The 17,815-nt window shown below is 40.1% G+C and overlaps 1 pseudogene; it reads right to left on the reverse strand.

Moving 5' to 3' along the window:
• LOC139183902 (large ribosomal subunit protein eL27-like) lies at nt 1-554 on the reverse strand (annotated as a pseudogene).
• Nucleotides 555-17,815: the final 17,261 nt, after the last annotated feature.

A 17,815-nucleotide genomic window follows, 5' to 3' on the forward strand; every position in this document is an offset into this window, starting at 1 on the left:
ATAAATAAGTGAAAAATATTCTCTACTAATTATAAAAAATGCAGATGATGACCTAATTGGGTAACAAATTAGCAGAGTTTTTTTAAAGATCACCAAATTTGTGGTGATGGTAGTAGGCTGTTTTTTTTTTTTTTTGTATTTTAAATGACTGAAACAAGACAAACCTAAAACTGCAGCTTCTGGAAGAGCCATTTGTCCTTGTGGGTCTTATATTGCTCTTTGAATGTGACCTTGGTGTCTTGTTGAGAGTAGGATCTCTGAAGATGTTCTTATTGACAATGATTTTGTCCAAGGGAATATCCACAGAGTACCTTGTGGGGCATGAGGTGATTATAATTATAAACTTTCATGAAAGACTTGATCTTTGACCTCTTAACAATTTTCATCTTGTTAATGGTGGCTGTCCATTTGTGGTCAATTCTAACCCCAAGAGCATGGTTGTACGGTTGGCCTGAGGTGCTATTACCAATGTTCTTCATGATGACCACTTTGTGTCTAGAGTAGCATCTGGCCAAGATCAGATTCATAATATTGGATTTCATGAACTTGCCCATTTCAGCAGCACCACTTGAGATTACAGCTAGTGGTAGGCTTCTTAACATGTATGTGTTCAATGCTGGAAATATCCCATAAAGGAGTTCTCATCCTCATTTTGTGGAGGAGGAAGCTGAGGCTTGTGAGTTTCATGAACTCATCCCACATCTCACAGCTTGTGTGTGACCGAACTGAGACTCAAACCTAGGTATAGATGCTGATCCCTTCCATAGCCACAGGGAGAGTTTAGCCCAGACTGGTCAGAGGTCATCGTGAGATTTCTGGTTAAACCAGAGTTTGAATTCTGCCCTATGTTTCTGTGCAAACTCTATAGAGTAAGGTGGGGTTTGGTGGTTGCCTGGACCATCGTGGGGCTGAGGAGAGAGACTATTTCTCTGAGAAATTGTGTTCCAGTGTTACTTGTTAGGTTTTCAGGGAGGGAAGATAAAGAGTAGAAGTGGATTTATTTGTTGTGTAATTTCTGTATTCCTGGCACTTTACATGTAGAAACTTATTTAACCTTCCTGTAATGCTAGGAAGCGGGTATATTTCTCATCATTTCAGAGATAAGGGAACCAAACTCAAGAAAAACAGCTTCTTTTGCTAGTTCACACATTCAGTTAAACAGCAGCAGAGCTGAAATTTAAATGCAGGCCTATAGAATCCAAAGTCTTTCCGCTATTATACAGTTTTTCTGAAAGGAAAATAAAACACATGGTTCCTGTTCCTGATTTCTTCAACATACTTATTATATCACATTTTATGTTCCCATCATGCCTCATGCAGTGTATGCCTTCACAGTATCTGTGTGTACCTATTGTGATGCCTTCAAATGTCATTCTGAGGCCTTCTATTAATTGCCCTGGGTCTAGGGGAGACTGATCACCTTCCCAGAAGAGAATCTTTTGCAGATAGGATTCTTTGAGGGATATTTAAGCAGTTGCATTCATAGTTGGACCTGTAGAGGAATTAAAATAAAATCCAACACCTTACCACATACATGGTGCCCTGCTAGTAGTTTTACAAACTTTGAACTAATAAACACAGTAAAAGTCAAAAAACCAAAAGCTTAATCTACAGTGTCTGCTTATAAGGAAGTCAAAGAATCTAACCTAAAACCTAATCTGTCTTTCTAAATTAAAAGGAACTTAAACCCAAAACTTGCAGAGTTGCACAGGAAGTTGCATGAGTAGCAGTGCAAGTATGTAATCATCCTCTTTCCCTTGTGTAGAACATAATGAGTTCTCCTGGACAAACTGTGTCCCAGATTGCAACCATACTTCCAAGTCCTTCCTAGAATTGTTCATGGTCTCCCTCTGCTTGAGTTCGCCCTCTTCAGCTTGAATGACATGAAGAACTTTAAACTCTGCCAGGTCTCCTTTGCAATCAACCTATAAGCAAAAGGCATTTGTATCAGAGATTCCTGAGCACCAGGGACCACCCTTGTTTGTGCTCAAATCCTTGATGATTAAACATAGAAACTTCCCCTGATAGGATCTCCTTCCTGTGGAGACTTTCTGTCCTAGAGATACCCAAAAGACCCTTAATGCAGCAAAGAGGCAACATTCTACACTTAACTACTTTTTCCAGGTCTGAGACCTGTCACAGTTCCAGGTCAGGATCCTTTGGCTTCGCTGCTTTCCCCTGGAGCCTACTCTTCCAGGGCATGAGCTGTGCTTGGAGTGTCTGCTGGATGTTCCTCTTTGCTGCCAGAGCCTGTTGTATTTTCCACACCTTCTAGAAGCTAACTAATCTTCAAGAAACTTAACTGATCTTCAAGAAACTCTGAAGAGTGTCAGGAAGGAACTTTGAGTTTACTCCTGACGTGGCCAATAACAGGCCTTTCAGCCAAGTGGCCTGTTCTTCCCTCACAAATAGTATATAAAAGAGTTTCTCTTTCAGGGTCTGGTTAGAGGGACAGATCAGCCACATCTGAAACCCACATGTGAGAGTCAGCAATTGACCACAGAGACTTTCTATGTGACTCCTAGGATAATGTTATCCTGTCACCTCAGGAGCTTCATCTTTTCTTGAGGCTGGTGTGGGGTTACTTTCATTGACCCCTTATTCATAATGATCTTTGTCTTACACAAAATTTGATGTCTTTCCTCACTTTAGAAAACAGTAAGTGCCTGCTACCTCAGAGGTTCTACCCTAATTCTTCTTAAATGGTCTTCAGTTTACTTCCTGAAGTTCATGACGGTATATTATTTAAATTAAACACGCCCAGCATAACTTTCATATTTATTTCAATTAAACATAACAAATTTGATATTATCAAAATATTGATAAAACATCAATATTTTATCACTCATGTCTCATCTGTGCTTTCTATAATCAGAATATACCTTTTTTTTTTTTTTGAAGAACATGTTTTATACTGTATTCATCATGGTTCTTTCCTTACTGTGGAGGCTCAGTAAATACTTACTGGTGATAAACCTGCTATACTTAAGGCAATATTTACTGGGAAATTGATCTTTTTTATTCTTCCTTCTTTTTAGCTGTTCTACCATGACACTAATACAGACACTTAAGTTGCTCATTAACTAGAAAAATAATAAAATGACATTAAAGTTCCTTTTTTGCTCTGTTTCAGACAAAAGTCTAATTGACTGAACTCAAATGTAAATATTTTAGAATATCTAATTCATTTTAATCTAAGACCATTGCACAACAAAATGTATGTGGGGAGATGATTTATTTGTATAGGAAATACTAAGATGAAGGTTTACATAGAGCAGAAAGAGTACAATTTGCTTGAGTTCAAAACTAGATAATAGAACTAGAGACTTCCATGCATAAGATTGTAAAATGTACACATAAAATTATTCTCTATCATTTCTTTCCTACTCTTGCATGCAAAATTTGCCTTTCCATCCTGTGTTAGATTGAAGGCATTAATGATCTCAGTTAAATTAATGGCTTCTCTCTGTCCATACTATTTGTCTGATAACCTTGGAGTCCCTGATCCTCTAACTTGGGCTGCCTTTGTGACTTGCTTTGGCCATATAACATAGCAGGAATGATGTGGTGACAGGTCTGAGTCAAGAAGCCAAGTGTATTTCTGCTTCCTTTCTGCCTCTTCTGTGGTCACCATGGCAACATGCCTGAATTAGGGGCATGTTCCAGGTGAGACCCGGTGGAGCACGGATGAGTCATTCCAGCTTTCACAGACCACTCAGCTCCTGGTTGACCCGCTATTTGACACGTGACCGAGTCCAGCCAGAATCTAATTGGTCTAGATCAGTAGAACCACCTGCTAACATGTGGATTATAAACAATAAGTAGCTATTTTAAACCCATATGTCTTGAGATGGTTTGTTATACAGCAGTAGCCAACTTCTTCAGATTCTACATTCTTATCACTAATGGAGTAAGATGATAATAGCTCCTTTTAGGGGCACGTATATTTTACCTGTTGTGAACTGCTTGAGTTACATGAAAGTAACTTTGAGAGTGTCTTCAGTTTCACTAAGTGGACAGAGGGAACTTGGAGACTGTAGTGGAATCTTCCTGGGGGAATAGCTGAATATACTTCAGAACACTTTTCTCATTAGAAATAAGGAAAGGTAGCTTTAAGGTAAGGTAGGGTAGAAGACATCTTTTAAAGACATAGACCAGCCCACTGTTGGGCTTCCCTGGTGGCTCAGATGGTAAAGAATCCACCTGCAATGTAGAAGACCTGGGTTTAACCCCTGGGTTGGGAAGATTCCCTGGAGAAGGGAATGGGTACCCACTCCAGTATTCTGGCCTGGAGAGTTCCATGGACCGTATAGTTCATGGGGTCGCAAAGAGTCAGACATGACTAAGCAACTTTCACTTTCAGCATGCTGTTACCACCACATCCCGCTCTTCCCCAGCCTCCCCTTCAGCCCTCCTACTCCCCATGAAAATCCTACAGCAGCACCTGCCGTTTACTCTTGTCAGGTCTGTTCTGGAAGTCCTTCTTCTTACCCCTGTCTTGACCATGTTCTATGTCTTTGCACTGAAGCTCTTGTGACTTCTTTGGTGTAAGACAAATTAGGCTTCCAATCCAGCTCATGTCTGATGTGTGATGGGCCCTCAGGCATGCCAAGGTGTTTTTTTTTTTTTTTTTTTTTTAGTATTTATTTATTTATTTATTTTTGGCTGCACTGGGTCTTCGTTCCCTTTGCACGCGCTTTCTCTCATTGTGGCGAGTGGGGGCTACTCTTTGTTGCAGATCACAGGCTCTAGGCATGTGTGGACTTCAGTAGTTGAGGACACAGGCTCAGTAGTTGCGGCTGGAGGACTTTAGAGTGTGGGCTCAATAGTTATGTCCCACAGGCTTAGCTGCTCCGAGGCATGTGTGGTCTTCCCAGACCTGGGATGGAAACCGTGTTCTCTGCATTGGCAGGTGGGTTCTTAACCACTGTGCCACCAGGGAAGTCCACGCCAAGGGTTTGATGTCCTTGTGCTCCAGTCTTCTCTGCAAAATGTTGGTGAGAAAGTGCGCTCTGTGATGCACTATTCTTTTTCTCCATGGTGTAATCTTACAGTTAGGGGAAAATATTAGCTATTGCTTTAAAAAAGTTAGTTGAATGTTCTTTTGATCACTGGTAAAAGATACTTTCTACTGATTTAGAAACTTTGTGTTATGGGTCAAAGCTTTAGCAAATAGTAACTTAAATATTAATATATATCTTTTCTGGATTCTTTTTTACTATAGGTTATGAGATATTGACTATAGTGCCCTATGCTATACAGTAGGTCCTTGTTGTAAGAAATCTGTTGAACTTTAATAACTCAGGCTTGACAGAGATCCTGGACACTTGTGAACACCTTACAAAAACCTCATTTTGAAGATGTGGAGACAGATGATTCTTAAGATTTCCTTCAGTTGTAAAGACATCTGAGCTAATGGAAATATTTTAATTCTATTGGAATGTACTGCAGAATCCACTTTTACCAAGGAATGAAATAGGGGAAAAAAGTAATGTCTTGTTGATAGTCTACTCTGTCTGACATTTAGATATTTTATGTATTCATTTATTCCTTGCAATAACCATATAGAGTATTATTATTCTCACCTTAACTACATCATATTAGAAATAACCACTACAGTCTTATTGAGAGAGTATCAAGCACCAGTGTTCTTGCCTGGAGAATCCCAGGGATGGGGGAGCCTGGTGGGCTGCCATCTATGGGGTCGCACAGAGTCGGACACGACTGAAGTGACTTAGCAGCAGCAGCAGAATTTAATTCTATTTACATGCTGATGACCATCAAATCTTATAATCTCCCCCTAACTTTTCCCATATTAAATAAACTTCTCAAACTTACTCTTACCACACCAAAATGTTGAGGTCATAGCTCTCCTCCAAATATTTCCACTCAGAAAGGAAGATGCTAAGGGAAAAACAAGCCCTAAAACAGCCTTCCTTAAGCCCCACTCAGAGAAAGACTAAGATAACTGAAATAAGTTCAAGGAGAAAGATGCTGAGTTGTTTTGGTGTGTTATGCTCCTTTTCTAAAAGGTGGAGAGACCTGGAGGAGAGAGATAAAAGGGAAAATGAATATACTGTTTACTCAAAGGGAAATGTACATGAAAATTCCATCTTCAGAATCCTGGCACCATCTAGTGGTTAACACATCCTGTTTCAGAGACCAGTCATTTTTGTGGATGGTATTAACAGTTCTCAGACTTTCCTGGCCGGAGAAGGCAATGGCACCCCACTCCAGTACTCTTGCCTGGAAAATCCCACGGACAGAGGAGCCTGGTAGGCTGCAGTCCATGAGGTCGCAAAGAGTCGGACACGACTGAGCGACTTCACTTTCATTTTTCACTTTCATGCATTGGAGAAGGAAATGGCAACCCACTCCAGTGTTCTTGCCTGGAGAATCCCAGGGACAGGGGAGCCTGATGGGCTGCGGTCTGTGGGATGGCACAGAGTCGGACACGACTGAAGCGACTTAGCAGCAGTAGCAGTAGTAGACTTTCCTGGTATGTCTCAGAATCCTGTGTGTTCAGTCCCTTCAATTGTGTCCGACTTTTTGGGACATCATGGACTATAGTCTGCCTGGCTTCTCTTTTCATGGAATTTTCCAGGCAAGAATACTGGAGTGGGTTGCCATGCCCTCCTCCAGAGGATCTTCCCCACCCAGGGATTGAACTGGATCTTCTTTATTGCAGGCAGATTATTTAGGGCTGAGCTACCAGGGGCGGGTTTGACATAGGGCTTAGGCATGAGAGTTTTGAAAAAACAAGTTACACAGGTGATTCTGCTTATAGCCTCTCATTTGTATGACTTTCCCTCTCCTTTCCTTCACCCCTTGTAAGAAGTATTTATAGAGGATATTTTATACAATAGGATCAAATTGAATTTTGAGAAATGCTATTTTGAAATTCTGAGGATTTTGTGACACATTCAAATCAAAACAGAGTTGAGAAGTTGTATGTGTATGAGGAGTGGTGTAGGGTGGCCCCAAACCAGTGTGGCCAATCATTGCTCTGGTCAGCCAATAGCCAATGAAATAGGATACAAGACATTTGTCATCTATTTTCAAGGTTCCTCTTAAATTTTCCATCGTCTTCTATCCTATTGATTTTAATACTTAAAACTTTTCACCCTTTTATTTTGAAGGTTTAAGTCATCTCAAATTTACAAAATATTTCAAACATACCAAGAATTTTCATAACCTTTCATCCAGTTTCCTTAAGTGATAATACATTGTGAAACCACACCACAATTATCAAAATCAGCAAATTAGCATTGATACTATTACCTTACACACAGACTGTAAATTTTCTAATTTTTCCCCTAGTGCTCTTTTCTTGGTCTGCAATTCACTCCAGATTCTCATATTTTGTTTAATTAATGTCTCCTTAGCCTCCAGTCTGTGACACCCCTTAGTTTTTGCCTTTCAATAAACTTGATTTGACCCTTTAAAAGTACTGAACAATTAGTTTTGGAATATAATTAAATTTGTGTTTTTTAAAAATTTTATCTTATGAAGAATAGTTGATTCAAAATATTATGTATTAGTTCCAGGTGTACAACATAGTGATTCAAAATTTTTATAGATTATACTCCATGTTTCAGTTCAGTTCAGTTGCTCAGTTGTGTCCGACTCTTTGCGACCCCATGAATCACAGCATGCCAGGCCTCCCTGTCCATCACCATCTCTCAGAGTTCACTCAGATTCACGTCCATTGAGTCAGTGACGCCATCCAGCCATCTCATCCTCTGTCGTCCCCTTTTCCTCCTGCCCCCAATCCCTCCCAGTGTCAGAGTCTTTTCCAATGAGTCAACTCTTTGCATGAAATGGCCAAAGTAACTGGAGTTTCAGCTTTAGCATCATTCCCTCCAAAGAACACCCAGGGCTGATCTCCTTTTAGAACGGACTGGTTGGATCTCCTTGTAGTCCAAAGGACTCTCAAGAGTCTTCTCCAACACCACAGTTCAAAAGCATCAATTCTTCGGCGCTCAGCTTTCTTCACAGTCCAACTCTCACATCCATACATGACCACTGGAAAAACCATAGCCTTGACTAGACGGACCTTTGTTGGCAATGTAATGTCTCTGCTTTTCAATATGCTATCTAGGTTGGTCATAACTTTTCTTCCAAGGAGTAAGTGTCTTTTAATTTCATGGCTGCAGTCACCATCTGCAGTGATTTTGGAGCCCCCCAAAATAAGTCTGACACTGTTTCCACTGTTCCCTATCTATATCCCATGAAGTGATGGGACCAGATGCCATGATCTTTGTTTTCTGAATATTGAGCTTTAAGCCAACTTTTTCACTCTCCTTTTTCATTTTCATCAAGAGGCTTTTGAGTTCCTCTTCACTTGCTGCCAAAAGGGTGGTGTCATCTGCATATCTGAGGTTATTGATATTTCTCCTAGCAATCTTGATTCCAGCTTGTGCTTCTTCCAGCCCAGCGTTTCTCATGATGTACTCTGCATAGAAGTTAAATAAGTCGGGTGACAATATACAGCCTTGACATACTCCTTTTCCTATTTGGAACCAGTCTGTTGTTCCATGTCCAGTTCTAACTGTTGCTTCCTGACCTGCATATAGGTTTCTCAAGAGGCAGGTCAGGTGGTCTGGTATTCCCATCTCTTTCAGAATTTTCCACAGTTTATTGTGATCCACACAGTCAAAGGCTTTGGCATAGTCAATAAAGCAGAAATAGATGTTTTTCTGGAACTCTCTTGCTTTTTCGATGATCCAGCGGATGTTGGCAATTTGATCTCCGGTTCCTTTGCCTTTTCTAAATCCAGCTTGATCATCTGGAAGTTCATGGTTCACGTATTGCTGAAGCCGGGCTTGGAGAATTTTGAGCATTACTTTACTAGCCTGTGAGATAAGTGCAATTGTGCAGTAGTTTGAGCATTCTTTGGCATTGCCTTCCTTTGGGATTGGAATGAAAACTGCTCTTTTCCAGTCCTGTGGCCACTGCTGAGTTTTCCAAATTTGCTGACATATTGAGTGCAGCACTTTCACAGCATCATCTTTTAGGATTTGAAATAGCTCAACTGGAATGCCATCACCTCCACAGCTTTGTTTGTAGTGATGCTTTCTAAGGCCCACTTGACTTCACATTCCAGGATGTCTGGCTCTAGGTGAGTGATCATACCTTCGTGATTATCTTGGTCATGAAGATCTTTTTTGTACAGTTCTTCTGTGTATTCTTGCCTACTCTTCTTCTTCCGCTTCTGTTATGTCTATACCATTTCTGTCCTTTATTGAGCCCATCTTTGCATGAAGTGTTCTCTTGGTATCTCTAATTTTCTTGAAGAGATCTCTAGTCTTTCCCATTCTGTTGTTTTCCTCTGTTTCTTTGCATTGATCGCTGAGGAAGGCTTTCTTATCTCTTCTTGCTATTCTTTGGAACTCTGCATTCAGATGCTTATATCTTTCCTTTTCACATTTGCTTTTCGCTTCTCTTCTTTTCACAGCTATTTGTAAGGCCTCCTCAGACAGCCATTTTGCTTTTTTGCATTTCTCCGTGTTTAGTTATTATGAAATATTGGCTATATTCCCTGTGCTGTACAATATATCCTTATAGCTTATTTTATATATAGTTTGTGCCTCTTAATCTCCTGTCCATATATCTTGAAGATATACCACATCTTCTTTATCCATTTGTCTGCTGATGGACATTTAGGATGCATCTGTATTGTTGCAAATATAAATAATGCTGCTACGAACATTGGAGTGCAGCTCTTTGAGTAAGTGTTTTTGTTTTCTTCAAATATACACCCAGGAGTGAAATTGCTTGATCACATGGTAGTTCTATTTTTAGTTTTCTGAGGAAACTCCACATTGTCTTCCACAGAGGCTGCACCAATTTACATTCCCACCAACAGTGTAGGAATGTTCCCTTTTCTACACATATTCTCTAACATTTGCTATTTATAATCTCTTTGATGATAGTCATTCTGATAAGTATGAGGCAGTTTTTCATACTGGTTTTGATTTGCATTTCTCTGATGATGAACAATGTTGAGCATATTTTCATGTAGCTGTTGGTCATCATCTGTATATCTTTTTCAGAAAAATGTCTATTCAGATATTCTACCTATTTTTAAATTGGGTTGTTTATTAATATTGAATTGTATCAGCTGCTTATATATTTTGAATATTAACCCCTTATTGATCATGTTACTTGCAAGTATTTCTCCATTCAGAAGGCTGTCTTTTCATTTTGTCAGTAGTTTCCTTTGCTATGCCCAAGTTTTTAAGGTTAATTAGGTCCTGTTTATTTTTGCTTTTGCTGCCTCTTGGGTAATTTCAGCATATCCATTTTTGCAAGAAGTGATGTTTGAGTTCTTCTCTGTACTGGATCAAGGAATGCATGATATCAGTTATCCCATTACTGACTCATGGGAACCCATGGTTTGTACAACCACCTTGGGAGCTCCTGGACTTTTCCAGGAGAACTTTGATATAAGGATCTTCAAGGAAACGGATCTTCAGATATGACCTTAGACATGGAACAGCAGCAACAATGGCTAGTTGATTCACATTTTGTTGGCTGCCCTGTGATTTCACTTGTGGTTATACTGGGCAGGTCCATGCAGGTTTCCACTAACTTGAAGGTGACATAGTCTCCTGTTAAGTCTTCACCTAATGCCCCAGTGTTTCCTTTGGTGTTACAGAGGTTGTGAGGAACTTTCTAGGCCATGGTATGTGCCTACCTTTGGGAGCAACCCTAGTTGGTGGATGCAGGTAGACCTGGGTTCGATCCCTGTGCCAGGAAGACACTCTGGAGAAGGAAATGGTAACCCACTCCAGTACCTTTGCCGGGAAAATCCCATGGAAGGAGGAGCCTGGTAGGGTACATTCCATGGGGTCGCAAAGATTTGGACACAACTGAGCGACTTCACTTTCCCTTTCCCTAGTTGGTGGAATAAATGTTTTGAAAGGGAGGCTCAGAATTTTATCCCATAGACAGAAATGTTTAAATGGAAGAATAATAGCAGGGAGAATTTTAATTACGATCCAAGATAATTTGGTGGTGACTTGAAGATTAGACTGGTATAGGAAGTAAATGGGAGCAGGCACAGATGTCAGGACAACTAGAATTGTCCTGATTAGAAATACATTGGGCCTAAATTTGGCAGCAAAGTGCTGTAGAAATTTAAAGTTGGAGATATGATAGTAAAATTCCAAATACATCAGCCAGTTTTCCTTACTCAGTTGTTATGTTACATAATAAAATGGGCTCTGGGTGCCTGTCCAAGGTATCTCTTGCTGTGAAATGAAACTTCATCAAATTTGGTGGCTTACAGCAATCAGAGAAGAAAAAGAAGGAATCCAGATTGGAAAAGAAGTAAAACTCTCACTGTTGGCAGATGACATGATCCTCTACATAGAAAACCCTAAAGACACCACCAGAAAATAACTAATCAATGAATATAGTAAATTTGCAAAATATAAAATTAATACATGGAAATCCCTTGCATTCCTATACACTAACAATAAGAAAACAGAAAGAGAAATTAAGGAAACAATCCCATTCACCATTGCAATGAAAAGAATAAAATACTTAGGAATAAATTTACCTAAAGAAACAAAAGACCTATATGTAGAAAACTATAAAACACTGATGAAAGAAATCAAACATGACACAAATAGATGAAAAAATATACCATGTTCTTGGATCAGAAGAATCAATATAGGGAAAATGAATATACTACCCAAAGCAATCTATAGATTCAATGCAATCCCTGCTGCTGCTGCTGCTAAGTCGCTTCAGTTGTGTCCGATTCTGTGCGACCCCTTAGATGGCAGCCCACCAGGCTCCCCCGTCCCTGGGATTCTCCAGGCAAGAACACTGGAGTGGGTTGCCATTTCCTTCTCCAATGCATGAAACTGAAAAGTGAAAGTGAAGTCGCTCAGTCGTGTCCGACTCTTCGAGACCCCATGGACTGCAGCCTACCAGGCTCCTCCACCCATGGGATTTTCCAGGCAAGAGTACTGGAGTGGGGTGCCATTGCCTTCTCCAGTGCATAAAAGTGAAAAGTACAAGTGAAGTCGCTGAGTCATGTCCAACTCCTAGCGACCCCATGGACTGCAGCCTACCAGGCTCCTCCACCCATGGGATTTTCCAGGCAAACATACTGGAATGGGTTGCCATTTCCTACTCCTGGGATCTTCCCAGCCCAGGGATTGAATCTGTGTCTCTTGCATCTCCTGCATTGGCAGGGGATTCTTTACCATTGTGCCGCCTGGGAAGCCCACATATAAGCATAGTAGAGCAGATTTATTATAGGAATTGTCTTACACTGTTATGGAGGCTGAGAAGTCCCACAATTTGCCATCTGCAGGCTGAAGAACCAGGCAAGCCTAAAGGGTGAGAATATGGAGCTCTGAGGACTGAGGACAGGAGAAGGTGGATGTCCCAGTTTAAAAACAGAAAGAATTCACCCTTTATTTGCCTGTATGTTCCAATGGATTGGATGATGCCCACCTGCATTGGTTAGCTCAGATTCTCTTAACTCAGTCTATTGACTCAAATGCTAATCTCTTCCAGAACTGCCCTTACAGACGCACTCAAAATAATGTTTTACCAGCTTTCTGAGCATCTCTTAGGCCAGGTGAGTTGACACGTCTATTAATTATTGTTACCAAACGAGGTTTGTTTTGCCTGACACACAGCAAACAAAAATGCTAAGACAGATTTGCAGCAAAAAGTGGGTTTATTCAAAGGCAGTCAACTAAGGAGACCAAACAAATCTTAAATATGCCTCCTCAGGGGAAGGGGCTGGGATATTCAGGGGTAAAGTGGTATATTCATGGGCTGGATCTGAGGCATGGAGGGTGTGGGACTGTGGGGAAAGGTGAAGGGAAAAAAGTGTGATCATGTTCTGCACAGGCATAACTCAGCTCCAGTCCTCTGCATGTGCAAATGGCACTGAGATGACTCTGAGCAGGCTGAGTTGGAGGGTCGGAGGTTCTGTCCTGTCTTAACCAACTCAGCTGAAATAGACACAGCTGATTCCACTTTCTTGGACAATAACTTGAGCAAACAACTTTTTGCTTAGGTTATGTTACTTGAAGGACATGCAAATGTTTTTTTAAATTTGTTTTTTAGTTGTAGGAAAATTGCTTTACAGTGTATTTGTTTCTGCTGTACAACACCATGAATCAGCCATAATTATACCTATATTCCCTCCTTCTTGAGTCTCTCTCCCCTCCCCCCTCACCCTACCCCTCTAGGTTATTACAGAGCACTAACTAGGCTGGGCTCCCTGTGTTATATAGCAACTTCCCACTGGCTATCTATTTTACGCATGATAGTGTATAAATGTCAATGCTACTTTCTCTGTTCATCCCACCCTCTCCTTCCCCCGCTGACAGACATCTTAAAATGACCTTGATTAGTGAAGGCAGGAGAAATGGATTTCACTCGTCACCCATGGTTTCCCCATCACAGTCAAGGACTTCAGCTGAGAGGACTTGTCTTTACTCCACAGGACATCCTCCTTTACAAGCTTTCTCTTGTGAAAGCAGCAAGTCCAGGAGGTGAGAGCAAAGTTTCAAGGCCTCTTTAAGGTCTGAGCTCAGAGTCACACGGTGTCACTTCTGCCTATGGGTCAGATCAGTCACAAGTTGACTCAGTCTGTCATTGTGAGGAAAGAGATTCTATCTTTTGAAGGAAGGAGCTAGATTAATTTATGACCATTTTTAATTTACTCTAGTATATTTTAGTAGCCAATGAAATGAATTTTGGGTGCTGTGTGCTCTTACTTGTGGATTTTGTTTTAAAGCAAGAATTCATATTACTCATGTGCTGACAATCATTTCTACTCTCTTCTTCTAATACCCAGGTAAATATTTCAGTCTGTCTATTCTCATTCCTGATAACTATTTAAAGCCAGAACCCTTGAAATATGTGACAGGTTTAGGTAAACTTGTGTAAGGAGAAAGATGCAGGGGAAAGCTTAGATTCTCAGAATAAATAGTTCCTGGACCACTGGAATCAATTACTATCTGTTTAAAATGATAGCAAATGAAATATTTCAAATGAATTATTTTTTAAATTAGCAAAAGGTTTTTATGTGTGAATTTTTTTAGGGAAGAAGAAAGGGATATTTTGTTTTCATAATATGGCATCAATATTTATGGGAACATTTTGATAATCACTCTAATAAACATCTTCATAGTAGAATAAAATTGTTTTATATGAAGATAGTTTAAAGAAGCACTAGTAAAAATTTAATTATCTTAAATATCAGAATTAGCTGGCAATAATGCTTTAGTAATTTATAAGCTTTTATAAAGCAGTAGTTCACCATAATGGTAGTATCTAAGACTTACAAAGAAGTTTTTGATAACTTGTGTTTAAAAGAGGCAGAAATAGAATGCAGATGTCTTTTTATGCAAGGAATTGTTTGGTCAAATATTATACAATGTGTGGAAAAGATGTAGTAATGTGGTCCTTTATGGAGATCCTGCCTTCCTAACCACTGGGCTTTGGAGGCAGAACTCCACCGACAGAGAAAGATTTTGCTGAAGACATGAGGCAGAGACAACCTAAACCAAACCTTTTCAGAAGGCCACATTTTATTTTATTTTGAACCAAGATCCCTGGCTCAGTTCTGGGCATTTCTTCCCAAGCTTGCTCTTCTGGCTTATCTCACAGACTGCTTTTTACTATTCCACTTCTTTCTTCAGACAGCTGCTTCTTGACAACTGACTTGAAGCTGCTTCTAAAGGTCATCTCAGTCACTGTTTCCTCTTTTGACTGCAGCTTTTATATTTTAACACTGGGATCCCTGTGATTTCCTCAGAACACTTGTTTGTTTAGATGCTTCTGAAACAATAATGAAAAGGGGGTTATTCTATACAGCAGTGACAATGAACACACTGTTTCCATACGTAAAAACAAAGACGGATCTCACCAGGATAACTTGGAGTGAAAGAAACCAGACACAAAAGAATGGGCACTGTGTGAATCCATTTATGTAAAATTCGAAAACAGGCTAAGTTCATCTGTAATTCGACCAGAAGAGGGGTTACATAGTGGGTTTTTGTGGTGCCGCACTAGGTACTGGTTATATTGATGGGCTTGGCTTGTGGAAATTTATTGAGTTGTGCACTTAAGATTTTTGCACTTTGCTGTTTCTTTGTTACAGGTTTTTAAAAAATAGAACAATAAAGGAAAAACAGTTCTCACTGACTCTCAAGGGAAACCTGAGGTTGAGTATCATTAAGTTGGTACGATGTATTTATTTTTTCAGACCCGCTTTATTGCAGTGCTGATTTTGATTTTATTGGGTTTTGGTTTCCATGTAAACCACACTTAAGAGGGCAAACATCCAATAAATCAGTGGCAATCAGAAGCAATGAAAACAATATAAAGCAAACAAACAAACAAACAAAAAACATGTTTAGTATTGCAGTGCTGTAGGACTCTTATTTTACTGAAAAAAAAAAAAAAATCACCATGCTCCACTAAATCTAGAATCTAAGAAGAAACTGAGAACAGAACACTGATATCACTGAAGCCAACGATATCTAGACAGCTTCTCTCCCCGCTGCCACCCACCCCGAAAACATAATCTAAAACTACGGCATTTGATATTTCTTGGTTCATTCTGTTCTGAGAGCTGTATATTCTTTCTTGGAAAGGAAAGGAAAAAGGAAGTCATGTATAATGATAAAACTAATAAAATACCTCACATTTGCCAAAACTCACATCTAAATGTTATTTAGACGCTGTTGTCAGGCTTGTGTTGTTTCCTAGAACAGTACTGACTTCTCCCACAGCGGGTGCCTCTTCCAGGATGTTTGTGGGTAGTAATAGAATGTTGGACATAGTGCCTGAACTCACCATTCCCTCCTACCAGTCGGAAGGGTTGAAATAATATCAACGACACTATCCTTAGGACTATTCCCTGCATATCTGAGGTGTTACCTTCGAGTTGAAACTGGAGAATGAAAAAGAGGTTAGCAGTTTCAATTGCTGTCGTATCAGGGATACAACTGTGATGGGTGGAAATACAATTCCCCCTTGGGATTCAGAGGAGATTGAATATGTTGACTTAAAACTTAACATTCAGAAAACTGAGATCATGGCATCTTAGTCCCATCACTTCATGGCAAATAGATGGAGAAACAGTGGAAACAGTGGCTGACTTTATTTTTCTGCCACAAGAGTGGTGTCATCTGCATATCTGAGGTTATTGATATTTCTCCCAGCAATCTTGATTCCAGCTTGTGCTTCATCCAGCCCAGAATATCACAGGATGTACTCTGCATATAAGTTAAATAAGCAGGGTGACGATATACAGCCTTGATGTACTCCTTTCCCAATTTGGAACCAGTCTGTTGTTCCATGTCCAGTTCTAACTGTTGCTTCCTGACCTGCATACAGATTCTCAAGAGGCAGGTCAGGTGGTCTGGTATTCCCATCTCTTTCAGAATTTTCCACAGTTTATTGTGATCCACACAGTCAAAGGCTTTGGCATAGTCAATAAAGCAGAAAGAGATGCTTTTCTGGAACTCTCTTGCTTTTTCCATGATCCAGCGGATGTTGGCAATTTGATCTCTGGTTCCTCTGCCTTTTCTAAAACCAGCTTGAACATCAGGAAGTTCACGGTTCACATGTTGCTGAAGCCTGGCTTGGAGAATTTTGAGCATTACTTTTCTAGCCTGTGAGATAAGTGCAATTGTGCAGTAGTTTGAGCATTCTTTGGCATTGCCTTCCTTTGGGATTGGAATGAAAACTGACCTTTTCCAGTCCTGTGGCCACTGCTGAGTTTTCCAAATTTGCTGACATATTGAGTGCAGCACTTTCACAGCATCATCTTTCAGGATTTGAAATAGCTCAACTGGAATTCCATCACCTCCACTAGCTTTGTTTGTAGTGATGCTTCCTAAGGCCCACTTGACTTCAGATTCCAGGATGTCTGGCTCTAGGTGAGGTGACATGGAGGCTATAAAGGAGGATCTTAAGAGGAGTGGGAATTTACCAGGTAGAAAAAGTGGGGAAGGACATTCTAGGTAGCAGGAAAAGCACAGAAGCTTGGATTTCCATGCAGTGATCAGGAAATGATGTTTGTTATGTTAGGGGCTGTGAGAAATGGGAGGCTGGGAATGGAGCAGGAAACCTAGGCTAGAGCCAGGTTTGAGAAGAGCTTGTATGCCCTGGAAGGAGTTTCGAGCAGTAGAGCAAAGAGCAGTAGAAGGATTATAAAAAGGGGAGAAGCATGGTCTTTCCTGTATTTTAGGAAGATAAGATCAGCAATTATAAGGATAGTGAGTTAAAGAGGGGAGAACAACTTCTTGGAAGGCAGAATTCATCCTTGATTTAAATGTTATTGCATACAGATGGTGAAATACTAGAAAAGTATGGCAACAACAGTGTTGATCTAGCTTAATGATATAGAAAGATGTCCGAAAGATATTGTTGAATAAAAAAGTTTTAAAAATGTAGTCAGTAAGATTCTGAACCTATCTATCCTTCTACATAGAAAAATTAGTGAGGGACTTCCCTAGTGGCCCAGTGGTTAAGAATCTGCACTTCCACTGCAGGAGGTGTGTGTTCAAGCCCTGATTGAGAAAGTTCCACATGCCGAAAGGCACAGTCAAAAAGAAAAGAAAAATGAGTGAAAGAGTACACTAAGATGTTAACAATACTGTTTACTTGCTAGTAGGCGTCAAGTAATTTGGGAAAAAGCAATTCAGAGGCCCAGTTAAGAATTTAGTATGTAGAAGCTCAGAAAAATGTTGTTTTTTGTTGAAATCTAGTAGATGGTTTGACATTTCAAGATGAGAGAGGGATATGCAAAACCAAGAAGAGTATA

The sequence above is a fragment of the Bos indicus genome, chromosome 7 (genome assembly GCF_029378745.1).
Source record: "Bos indicus isolate NIAB-ARS_2022 breed Sahiwal x Tharparkar chromosome 7, NIAB-ARS_B.indTharparkar_mat_pri_1.0, whole genome shotgun sequence".
NCBI classification, from domain to species: Eukaryota; Metazoa; Chordata; class Mammalia; order Artiodactyla; family Bovidae; genus Bos; species Bos indicus.